The sequence below is a fragment of the Engystomops pustulosus genome, chromosome 5 (assembly GCF_040894005.1).
Source record: "Engystomops pustulosus chromosome 5, aEngPut4.maternal, whole genome shotgun sequence".
NCBI lineage: Eukaryota > Metazoa > Chordata > Amphibia > Anura > Leptodactylidae > Engystomops > Engystomops pustulosus.
In genome coordinates this window covers 146,143,019-146,155,444 of record NC_092415.1, presented here as the reverse complement: position 1 = coordinate 146,155,444, position 12,426 = coordinate 146,143,019, and the positions used below count along the sequence as shown (strand labels likewise).

Below are 12,426 nucleotides of genomic sequence, written 5' to 3'. Positions count from 1 at the left end.
ATCCGATCGCGTGAGCCAAAAACCCCTGTGCAATTCAGCGCAAAGCAGAAAAATTCAGGAAACCCAACGGAAATGCGTCTGACGGACCCTTAGTAAATGTGCCCCACTGTATTTTAAGTCAAAGTGTATTCAGGTTGGAAGAGAATGCTTGTATTTTTCATGGGGAAAGTCGGCTTGGAAAAAGAAAATAATTTTCTGGACTATAAAATGCATCTTAATATAAGCCGCACCACCAATTTAGTCAAGCAAAAAAAGGAAATACCAATGAAATATGCCGTGGTGGTCACAAACAAGTTACATCCACTCACTAGCGTATACAGCTCTACTACATCCATAAACTCACACAGCTTTGCTACATCCATTCACTCACAGTTTAATGACTTTGCAGTCATGTAGGAAGGATGTGTTCAGTCACATGCTTCAGACATCATTCTTAAGGTCCTGCTGGTAATACTTATGTCTGGATGGTCTGGAGATTTAAAGAGCAGTGCAGAGGTTTTGCTCTCTCAGATATCAGGTAAAAAACCCTGCCAGTGTTTCACCGAATCTCTTAGACAGTGGTCAGGCGGTTCTGGCAGTGCTAGATCCTCCTGATTTTCAGACTATAAGATGCAGGCACTCTTTAGCAAGACTTTTTCTTGTTAAAAAATGTGTCTTATGGTGTGGAAAAATACAGTATCTGCTGAGCTTAAAATTACCATATATACTCGAGTGTAAGCCTAGCTTTTCATCACAAAATTTGTGCTCAAAACCCCTAAATCGGCTTATACTTGAGTCAACTAAAAAAATAAAGTCAGAACTCACCTTTCTGACGTCACCCGTAGGTCCTCTTCTGATGCTCCGGTGCCACCTCGGGTCCTTAGGATCCTCTTCGGGTTCTTCGGCTCCTCTTCCGCTCCTCTTCGGGAAGTTCCGCTCCTAAGATGAGCGGAAGAATCCGAAGAGGACCAGAGGACCCAAGGCGGCACCGAGCATCGGAGACAGAAGAGGACCTACGAGGGACGTTGGAAAGGTGAGTACAGTGTTATTTGCTACAGGGGCTGGGCAGGCTGTATACTACAGGTGCTGGGTAGGCTGTATGCTACAGGGGCTGGGCAGGCTGTATGCTACAGGGTGTGAGCAGGCTGTATGCTACAGGGGCTGGGCAGGCTGTATGCTACAGGGTCTGGGCAGGCTGTATGCTACAGGGGCTGGGCAGGCTGTATATTACAGGGGCTGGGAAGGATATATGCTACAGGGGCTGGCAAGGATGTATGCTGGGAAGCTGTGACCAATGCATTTCCCACCGTTGGCTTATACTTGAGTCAATAAGTTTTCCCAGTTTTTTGGGTTGAAATTAGGGGTCTTGGCTTATACTCGAGTCGGCTTATACACAAGTATATACGGTAAAATGAAATGTATATATGTAAAAGCCCTTAAAGGGGTTGGTCTCTTTAATATAAAAATTAAGCATGGGAGGGGGCATAATTATCAACATTTTTCTAACTTGCCTTTATTAGGAATTTTCCAGGTTTTTTTCCATTCTTTATTGGCGATCTGTCAGCCTCTTCTCCATCTTCTTTCTTCCTCTCATTGCTGTCTCTCTTCCTCTCATTGCTGTGGTTTAAAGGGGCAATGCCCCTATTGTTTCTTTGGTGTTGGAGAATGTTTTAAGATGGGGTTTCTCCTTTGATCTTTGCATAATGTATACATTTTAGGACTAAATGAACGTATTATTAGCAAAAACAGACGATTCTAAATTCCACCTCCATTTTGTTTTAGCTTATATGAAGCTCTCGAAGGGTTAACAAGCTTTTCAAAATTTATTTCAAAACTCATTAAAAACAAAAATTCAATACAGAATTCAGTGAAAATCCAGAAAATGGCTGTTCGATTTGTGAACCATGTGATGTAACCGTAAAGAATTGATATAGAAAATAAATTGAAAATTTCTATGACTTTTCATTTTTCAAACAATATCAATTATTTTTGTAATAATTGAATCATTGTTGAAATGGGAATACCCCTTTAAAGCAACGCATGGCAGATTACAAATAATGGGGATGAGCCATAACATACAAACTGGCTGCATATCGAAAGGGTTAATTTTGTGTTTTTCCCTCAGTCTTGTATGGATTATAGTAGAAACAACAGCATCAGTGAAGGAATCTAATTAAAAACTGATACACTTTATAAACTTTCCCATTATAAATCTGATCAGAAGCAGGGTATTTCATTTGATATCAATCGCCAAAGGGCAATATAACTGTTTTTATATTCTAGGTATTCAAAAAAATATAACAGAAAGTCATTATAATTTTTTTTTTTGGTAACAGGAATTCTCTCAGGAGAGGAACATATGAGTCATAGTAGAAAACATCTGCAGTAAACAGGAGATGCAAGATCTTCATAGTGTTACAGAGATTTTTACATTTAGTTGTACGTGAAAAGAATAAAGCTGATATCATCTGAAGTAAGCACTTTCTATTGAATCTAAACTAACACTGGTTTAAAAAAAAAACCTCATTTGTGTCCTGTTTTGAGACGCCACTAACTGCTAAACATAGTTGCAGAAGCTACCCGTCTTCTTCCATGGTGCTGAGCTGATCACTTTTACCCATTCATTCTACTGATGACTGAAATAAACTGATATAGAGTCCCTTATGTGTATGCAACACATAAGGGACACTATACCAATATGCATTCATTTTATGGTTAGTCTCCTAAAGTTTATTGTGAAGGAAGTGGGAAATTTTTTCTATCATTCCTGAGGAAGTGAATTCCCATTTTACAACAGTTGTAGTACGTGTTCGTCTGGGGAGGAAGATGCTCGTACATGGTAAAAAGTATGACCCATCAAAAAACTAAATGGCTCAACTGTGTCCTGTATGTAGAAAAAGCAATATCATTCTACAAGCAATATCTAGAAATCCCAGAGAAGTCTTATGGGTATTATTATAGGATATTGCTCAAAAGTTTTAAATATCTATTCTGCATGCAAGGAAATAATAGAAAATCGGAAGAAGACCGAGACCGTGCAGTATTGTTTCAGGGAGCCTTTTAGTTTCTAACAAGGAGCTATGGTCAGAATTACAGTCTTCTATGTCATTTGACCAAAAAGGATCACTGCTCCCCAGCAAAGAACACGAGCAAAGAGTAAGGGACAAGCTGACAGTACAGTGCAAATTTGCTTACAGACACTACACAGTTTAGAGCTACTCAAAAATGAAGATAATCAGTCACGTAATGATCAGAAACAATATAAGGCTTCATTTCCACCTGGTTTTTAGCCCCATGTCGTATGGATACATAGGACGCATTCTGGCACCCTTCTGTTACATCACTGGGGACCTCCCAGTGCAAACTCTCATCAGAGGCTGAGGGGCATACATTACTGTTGCATCCATCCCCCATGGGCTATTATGGCCTCCACAGAGCATACACGTCGCTTGGCAGCAGGATAGAAAACCAGAACAAAGGATGCAAAAAGGATGCTGAGAGCTTTCCTGGAGTGTACGCTCTACCTATCCAGAGAATGTGATGTGAATGTAGCATTACTCTTCATGTACACAAAATGGACAACAAATTTTGTTGAAAGGTAAGATAAGTAAGTGTGTGAAACAGATCTGGGAAAATACATAATAGAATAAGTCCCATATTTACATCCTTGTTCTTGAGATGATAATAAATCATGAGTTCACATAAGTTGAGCAATGTTGCAAAGAGAAATACATGATATTCCATGATAAGGACTGATGTGAGTGCTTGATTATTCTTGGTAATTCAATCCAAAAGTGCTGCCAGTGGTAAACTCACTTGCTTAATCTGAGCACTACAACAAATGGACTTGATTAAGCCATGATAACTATATGATTAGGTTTCTTGGTTTGTTTGATTTCCGCAGCTAACCATAGAAATCTGTGAGCGAAATGTGCTGGCCTGGGATGCCCTAGACACAGTAGGAAATTAGTGATCAGAAATCAACACTTTGATATATAGTGTACATATTGGCCCAGATTTATTATTAGTGAGGCAAACTGCATTAAGTTACCGACAGAAAACTAGCGCACCCCTGCCAGTTAATAAATCTGTACCATTATAAATCAAAATTCATTAAAACTGATGTTCTACAAGCCAGTTTCTCCCACTGATGCTCCAGCGCCCGCATCTACTAAGAGGCTTCTAAATAAATATCAGTACAAACTATGCTGGTTTGGACCTGTAGACCAGATCTGAAGTAACAGAGTTTCTTTTGCTATAGTCTCTGCCGGTTTACGGGGAAAACTCAACCTCCACCTACCCCGCTCCCTGCCCAAAGTGGCATGTGGGTCGGACAAACCTGAAAACTGATGGAAATGGGGAGATTCATGTGCTTTGTCTGCCAGAAAACTGACAGAGAAGACATAATGATTCTCCCCAAATGTTACTTATGCATCTGAATGATGAACAATTGTACGCAATTGAATGGAGCAAGCAACATACAGAACAGGTGTCAGTTGCACCTGTGATCGGGGGCTTCCACAGCTTACTCAGTGGATTACATAACACAGTGCACATTACATCTGTATGCACTGTTTTAGCTCTATTTGAGTTTGAACCAGTGATCAGAAGATAAAAAAAAAGTTAAACCAATAAAGTTTTTAAAAAAAATAAAATTAAATAATAAAAGAAAAAATAACAATAATAATACAAATAATAAAAATACCACAGTTCCCCATACACAACTAATAAAGTACATAGAACACTAAACCACAAAAAAAAACCACATATTTGGTATCGCCACATCCAACAATCTGTACAATAAGTAATAATCATAATTGTATATAATAATAAATGTACATTTACAAATTGCTTTAGAAAACATGTTCTAAAAAGTGATAAAAAAAAAAGTTACAAGCACCAAAATGGTACCACTGAAAAGAAAAATAAGCCCACAACCAGCTCCGTCAACCAAAAAATACTAAAGTTATGCCATTGCAAAAATAGTGATACTAAAAAAAAAAATTTTCTATTCTAGTTTTTCTTAAACAAATCTGAATAAAACTATATAAACAAGCTATCACGTAATTGTAGATCGTATCCATAGAATGAAGACAATAAATTATATGTATGCTACAGTGAACACCAACCCCCAAAAATGCTAAAAATCCAAAACAAGAATTGATGATTTTATTTTTCTTAACACATTAAAGAGTGAATAAAATCACTAAGCTAAAAATGAAGTTTTTTTAAGTGCATCTCGTCTCGGATTATGCCACCTCCCAGAGAGCTCCGATTGACCGATCTGTGCACTCACTGCTGGATAAGGGTTTTATCCCTTTTATCCTATCATTCCATTATTCCAATCCTTCAGTTCCAGAGGTTCTGTAGCATGCGGAACTGTATGCAAAAAACAAAGAGGTCCCCTGGAACCCATGTTAGGCAGCCACAGAAAGGGGGACATCAAGGCACTCAGCAATCAGAACATTGTGTTGGTGAAGTATAAGGACTAACGTGATGTCCTTGTTCTGACCACAATTCATGACTCCAGTACCCTCACCCCTGTCCAAAGTACAACCACTGCCTCCTCCAGGCCACACTGTATCCTGGCTTACAATAAATACATGGGTGGGTTTGATCTGTCAGATCAGGTGCTGAAGCCATGCAGGCCCCTATGAAAAATGAAGATATGGTACAAAAATGCTGCCTTTGTATATTGTATAGATGATGCTGTACAACTCTTAGGTGCTGTTCCAATGTGCAGGTCATGCTGTGTCATTTCTCCACTTTCAAGAGGTGGTGATTAGGGAACAAATATTTGGACAAGAAAGGCAGGGCCCCAGTACCATGTCCCCCTATTTTGCCAGGACAGTATTTTCCCGGTGAATTCCGCTGCTTCTAAAGGAAGGGCTCAGAAAAGAGTCTGTTCCAAAAGGTGATGTTAGAAAGGGCACTATATACTACTACAAGACCTGCAAGTACTCCAGAGTGACAAAATTTCAGTTGGTCCCCTGGTATATTCCACCACCTTATATGCAACGCATTCACAATTCACGTCCAACCTTTGTTGTGAATTCATTTCGGTAAAAGGAATTATGTAACAACTGTTAGGTCAAATTGCGCCCTATACCCCTCCATTATTTCATTGTGGCAAGTAGTTTGCAAACAAGGTTCACTTGTGGGTTTTATGTTTTTTATTTAGGTTTTCTATTTCCCCTCCAAGTCTCTGGATTTGTTAGCAGATCCTTTATAATTCTAAAAGTTCTTTATTTATTATTAATTATTCATATTCTAAGTGCTTTATAATTGTGGAGCTCTGCTGTATTTTCTGGCTTGTGTTTAGGATCACATGTAGGGTCTTGCTCACTTCAGGAAACGTGGCTTCCTAATGAGAGACCTGCCATTTCACAGTGGCACAAACTGGACGTCACATGATGGGCACCAAACTTTCCAGAAATAATTACAAAAATTAGGGGTAAAAGTGCCTTTTTTGGGAAAATTTTAATATTTTTCCTTTTGGGGGTATAGTTGAATCAAACACTGTATGGGAAAATTCACATATTACACCTTGCTAAATTCTCCAAGGGGTGTTCTTTCCAAAATGGTGTCATTTGTTGGGTTTCTCCTCTGTTTTGTACCACTACGGCTCTCCTAATGCATCCTGACATGTGTTAAGAGTTTCTGTCAGATTTTACTTCTAAGGCCCCTTCCACACTTGCATTTTTCACACGCGTGTTCTGCGCATGCTTTTGACGCGCAGAACTTACATTGCACTCTGACCCATTGTAATCAATGGGCTTTTTCAGACCTGAATTTTTTTTCACGTGCGTGAAAAATGCACCATACAAGTCTATGGAGATGCATCAAAAACGCATTGCACTCTGAGACACATGCAAGTACAATGCGTTTTTCACGCAACAATTGCCATAGAAAAGATGGACCTCAGTACTGAGTCCTTTTTGCGCGCATTATCTGCGTGAAAAACGCATTGAAATTGCATTGAAAATGCATGTGAAAAACTGAGACACTGAACAAACTCTGACTGAAAACTGAATGAACTTTGATGCAAAATGTGCGTTTTTCACTGACCGAACCCTGATTGCACCCTGATCAGACTCTGACATGATCTGCAACGCAAGTGTGGAAGGGGCCTAAAAGGCAAACATCCCATTTTCCCTTCTGACCCCTGCTACGTACCCATACAACATTTTATATGCACATGTGGGGCAATTTTACACTTAGGAGAAATAGTTTTACACATTTTTTGGGATTGTTTCATATTTTAGCCCTTGAGGCTTACACAAATTGGGGTTAAAGTAACCTTCTTGTGAAAATTTTCACCTTTTTCCTTTTTGGGGCCTAATTGAATCAAATACCTGTTGGGGGAATATACACAAATTACACCTTGATAAATTCTGCAAGGAGTGCAATTTCCAAAATGTGTCTCCTGTTGGGGCTCCCCTCTGTTTTGGCACCACTAGGGCTCCACTAGGGCTCTCTAAATGCATCCGGGCACATGAAAACTTTTTCAGCCATATTTTTGTCCTCCAAAAACGAAACAACGCTTCTTTCCCAAAGGTTGTTTTGAATATTTTGAGGGGTGCAGTTTACAAAATGGTGGCATTTGTGGGGTTTTTTTGCATATAAGCCTTATAAAGTCACTTCTAACTAAATTGGCCTTCCAAAAATAGGTTTTGATGATTTTCGTGAAAATCTGAAAAATGACACCTAAAGTTTTAAACCTCCTAATATCTTAAAAAAGGAAAGGGATTTTTGAAAAAGTTATCAAGTTATTTTGGTGATCTGACTAACTTTCCAAAAAGTAGAACATTTTCAATTTGGAAAACAGTTGTTTTCAAAATTTTTGACAAATTTTTATTTATTTGATAAATAAATACTAAACATATTGCTTAAATTTCTCCACCAACATGAAGTACGATGTGTCACGAAAAACAATCTCAAAATCAACTGGATATGTTAAAGAATTCCAAAGTTATGCCCACTAACAGTGACACGAGTCAGATTTAAAAAAAGGGTCATGTCAGGAAGGTGGAAAATGGCCAAGTCATTAAGAAAACTTTTAACAGTTTTGTCTTAACTATTTTTAAAACTAAAGAAATAAACTCATGCAGTCCCATGCATATTATTTCCCAAACAAATGTATAAAAAAAATACTGAGGTACAAGTGATACACAATAAAGAATAAACAATAACCAGATTATTATTGATAATCTGGTATACAGGCATAAAGCAACTATTAAGGATTAAGACAATTTAAATGTACTGGGAAGCTGGAAGAAAAATTCCAAATGCAGTGGAATTGAAATTTTCTTACAGGCTTCATCATGTTACAGGTAATTTGTTGTGTCTTTAACAAAGGGGGTGAGTATTGGTGAAAAATATTCACCATCACTGGCAAACCTCTTCATGACATGGTGGGAGGAGTCCGTGATTTATGGGAATGACAATCCTTTTTCCGAGGCTGCGGTGTGGTATGGCAGATCAACGATCTGCTATTTATTTGGCAGAGTGACTTGTCTTTTGGACCTCCATTTTAATGGGATTCCTGATGTTGGAGTGATAACGACTACCTATCGCTAATCAATATTGGGAAATACCATATTACATGCAAACAGTCAGCATCTCCCACACTCCGTTACATCTATTCCAGTGAAAGAATTAATATATACTAAAAGAGACTGTACTGTAGCCGGACATAGAGCTTTTAAACAGAAGCAAGGGTGGTTACAGACAGATCACACAATGGCGGTTATCCAAAATCAATGCTTAACAGAGCAGAGGATATTGTTTCTCAAAGACCTTGGAGTGATTAATACTAAAACACAGAGGAGGAATGATACATACAATAATGTCCCTATCCTTATCCTGACATATAGTTTAGAGTTTAAAAATTAGTCTGTTAAAAGAGGAACCACATTTGGAGATTAATCTAGGGAATGACTGTAAAATTATGTCAAAGAGAGATTTTTCTTTGGTCAATCAATTTCCTCTCTCTTACCTTAAACCAAAACAGAATATCACTTGACTTAAGTATAATGGTTCATCAACATGTAAAACATGAAATTTTGTATGTCCTAGAAGGATATTTACTAATCATTTCAAATTAAATGTCACATAACATGTAACTCATCATATTTTGTATGTAGGATGTACATAATTGATATTGATGATTATTAAGTTCAAAACAAGTATCCTAGAACCTCTAGGGCAGTGATGGCTAACCTATGGCACTGGTGCCAGAGGTGGCACTCAGAGCCCTTTCTGTGGACACTCAGGCCATCACCAGAGATGACTCCAGGTATCTTCCTGCAGTCCCAGGCAGCCCAGGACTTGCTGTGCACAGAGCTATTTTAAAGTGACAGCTGTACCTGGGACTATTTTCTGCTTTATTGGTGTCCTCAGGTGCTGGTATCAATGAAAACTGTGACAGAGCAGGGAGTATAAATCACAAATTACATTTCTGTGTTGCACTTTGCGATAAATAAGCGGGTCTTTGTTGTAGTTTGGGCACTCGGTCTCTAAAAGGTTTGCCATCACTGCTCTAGGGGATATAGAGACGTCAAGAAAAAGAAAAATTTTGGGTGCCACTCAGCATTTCATGTCTCAGATAGAACAAATTAAAAACAACAGAGAGTAGTGATAAGAAAACCAGATAATCAAGCTAGAATCATGTGGCTTAAAACTCATGAATAAAAAACACACAATTGTTATCTTTATTACGTATAAGTATTATAATAAACAAAGTGAAATAGTAAATTTTCATGCCGAATATAGTACGTTCCCTGCAAACAGTAAGTATTTGATATTACACCTTCACATATTTCTAGTTGTAATTCATTCATTTCCATGGTACACAAATGTCTCTTTTTTAATCATTTTTTTAATGGGCCTTTTGGACATGGGGATCCCTAATTTGCTTATTTTTCTTCATTATTACCATGTCACTGGCCCTTTAACAATGATAGCGTCCTGTTGACGCCTTTCTCATTTTACTGAAGGTAGAGTAGTCCTACTAGGAAGTCTCTTTAATATAACTGTTTACTCTGTAATTGCAGCAATATAGAGTTATAAAAATTATGCTATTTATTTTAGGGCCCTCGGGCTATGTCACTAGAGCAGCTCAGAGCACATAGTCTTTTAATTTTTTAATTTATCTACCCCCCATTCATTGGGCAGGACTGCTAGCTCAACAGGGAAGTTAAAAAATTAAAATAGAAGGAACTCAATGTTACTCAGGTAACGTAGCCTGAGCTCCTAAGGCTATTTAGAATAATTTTTATAACTCTATATTGCACTAATCGTGGCTTATAGAATTATTATAATAGAGGTCCAGAGAAGTATCATTCCCCAGAACGTATTAGTAGGACACGTATATCATCAGTAAAACTTATGGTAGCTGTCCTTTAAAGGACACCTGTCATCAGGTCTGTGTCACTTGTCCTGTCACTGCTACCTGTTGGAGCAGCTCACATGGATCCCATCCCAGCCTTTATCTAGTCATTTCATACATTAATCATTGTAAAATCATTATTTCTTTATTATGTAAATGAGGTGGGTCACATGGTCAGAGGCAGTGATGTCACCCCTGTTACCCCTCCCCTCCCCCTGCTCATGTCTGTGTGTAATGTATAGTAAAGCATTGCTAGTGTGTGTGCTGCATCTGCTGACATGCTGCATCCTCCTAATACACAAGTGTGAGACACAGACATCAGCTACACATGAATCTGACATGTTCTGCTGTAACATGGCTGCAGCCTGGAGCTGCTGTATCTCTCCTATACACACACAGGCTGCAGGGGGTGTGGCCAGCAGCAAGCACATGGAAACATTACACCATTATACCTCACACCATTATACATCACATCATTGTAGAGGCTGTCAGTCAAGCGCTGGGGGTGTGGCTGTACCTCCCACTCATGAATAAGGTGGACATCTTTAATATGCTAATGCTTCATTGGACATCTCACAGGTCATTTGCATACAGCTTTAGGACCTCATTGCTTAGGTTTACAGACATTTAGAGGGACAATAAAGGGATAGAGACAATGCTCTCTAATGGCAGTTTATGAAAATATACTTAGGTTAGGGGGGTTATTTTGCCTTACGGGTTCTCTTTAAGCACAAGTTACAGCACACAGTTAACATTCCCATTCAAGTAGCCCCCATCATGTCTCCATTAGTATAGAATAACTCATGTGCACTAAAACATAGCTTAAACAGATGTACCAGAAATAGTACCCTGCTTGTGCTCAAGTCATCGGTCATCCATACAATGTATGTAATAACTTGATAAACACTACTGTACCATATGAAAGTTGCAAAATAGGGGTTTAGCATGAAAGTGCTCCTTGTTGAATAATTCCATATGGTCCAATGACATGAAAAACTAATTTTACTGAACATGAACAAGAGGGAGCTTGCAATGTGCTTGCATGCATGCTATTAATTTGTATTACATATCTGTAAGTAGTACAACATGGGAATCCTAATAGGTACAGTTTGTAAAAAATATATAATCATATACAGATGGATATCTTGTTAGTACAGAAGATTTGTACATGTCATCCTAAATTTAGTGCAGTAGCGCACAGGACGGAGAGTAAGCGTCCCAGTGCTGGCAGTGTATTGACGTCACTACGTGTGTAGAAGAAAAGAAGCCATGAGCTTTGAGCTTTGAAGTGTGTTTATTTATTTATTTTTTTAATTTGGTCCATGTCCCCGCTGTCAAAGCGCGAGCTTCCAAACTCCGCCCGCTCCCACCCCACCGCCAACCCCCCGCTCGAACTCTGGAAGCTCTGACGCTCCCCCTCCCCTCCGAATGACGCATATGACCCCCCCCCTGCCCCAACTCCGGCCGCCCCCCCTCCCGTCTACTCTACCTCCCCCCTGGAACTCCGGCCACCCGAACGCCTGCCAACCAGCACGCCCACCACCTTGGGCAACCAAACAGCAAATGACACTTTAAGTATTTGTATGTATATATAACTATTTTTATATGTGAATATATATACATACATACATATATATATCTGTGTGAGGGCTTATTTTTTGAATAACTTATAACCTTTTCATACTTTGGGGTACGGAGCTGTGTAAGGTGTCATTTGTCAATGAGCCGTCATTTTCATTGCTACCATTTTGAGGACTGTGCAACCTTTTGATAACTTTTTATTACATTTTTATCTGATGTAAAATGGTGTAAAAGTAGTATATGAGACATTTGGCTATTTTCCGTTAAGGGGTTCACCGCCGGTAATAACCATTTTTATATTTTGATCTGGTATTTTGGGACTTTGTGATTTTTACTGATTATTTAGTTATATATCAGTTCTAAGGAAAGGGCGGTGATTCGAATTTTTAGGTTTTTGCAGTATGTGGCATTTTTACATAGGATTCATTATAGTGAGCCATTGGCGCATTGTAATGAATCTCCACAAGCCATATAGC

The 12,426-nt window shown here is 38.7% G+C and overlaps 1 protein-coding gene and 1 long non-coding RNA gene across 3 annotated transcripts in view; one reads left to right on the top strand and one right to left on the bottom strand.

Annotated features, from left to right (window-relative positions):
* LOC140133308 (uncharacterized) overlaps positions 1–2,348 on the top strand; it is a 116,137-nt gene extending 113,789 nt beyond the window's left edge. Inside the window, exon 3 of the long non-coding RNA XR_011855864.1 lies at positions 2,316–2,348. This is a non-coding gene — a long non-coding RNA (uncharacterized lncRNA). The remainder of the gene's footprint in view (positions 1–2,315) is intronic.
* The window catches only part of SUGCT (succinyl-CoA:glutarate-CoA transferase), a 570,063-nt gene that overhangs the window by 227,945 nt on the left and 329,692 nt on the right, over positions 1–12,426 (bottom strand). The window lies entirely within an intron of this gene.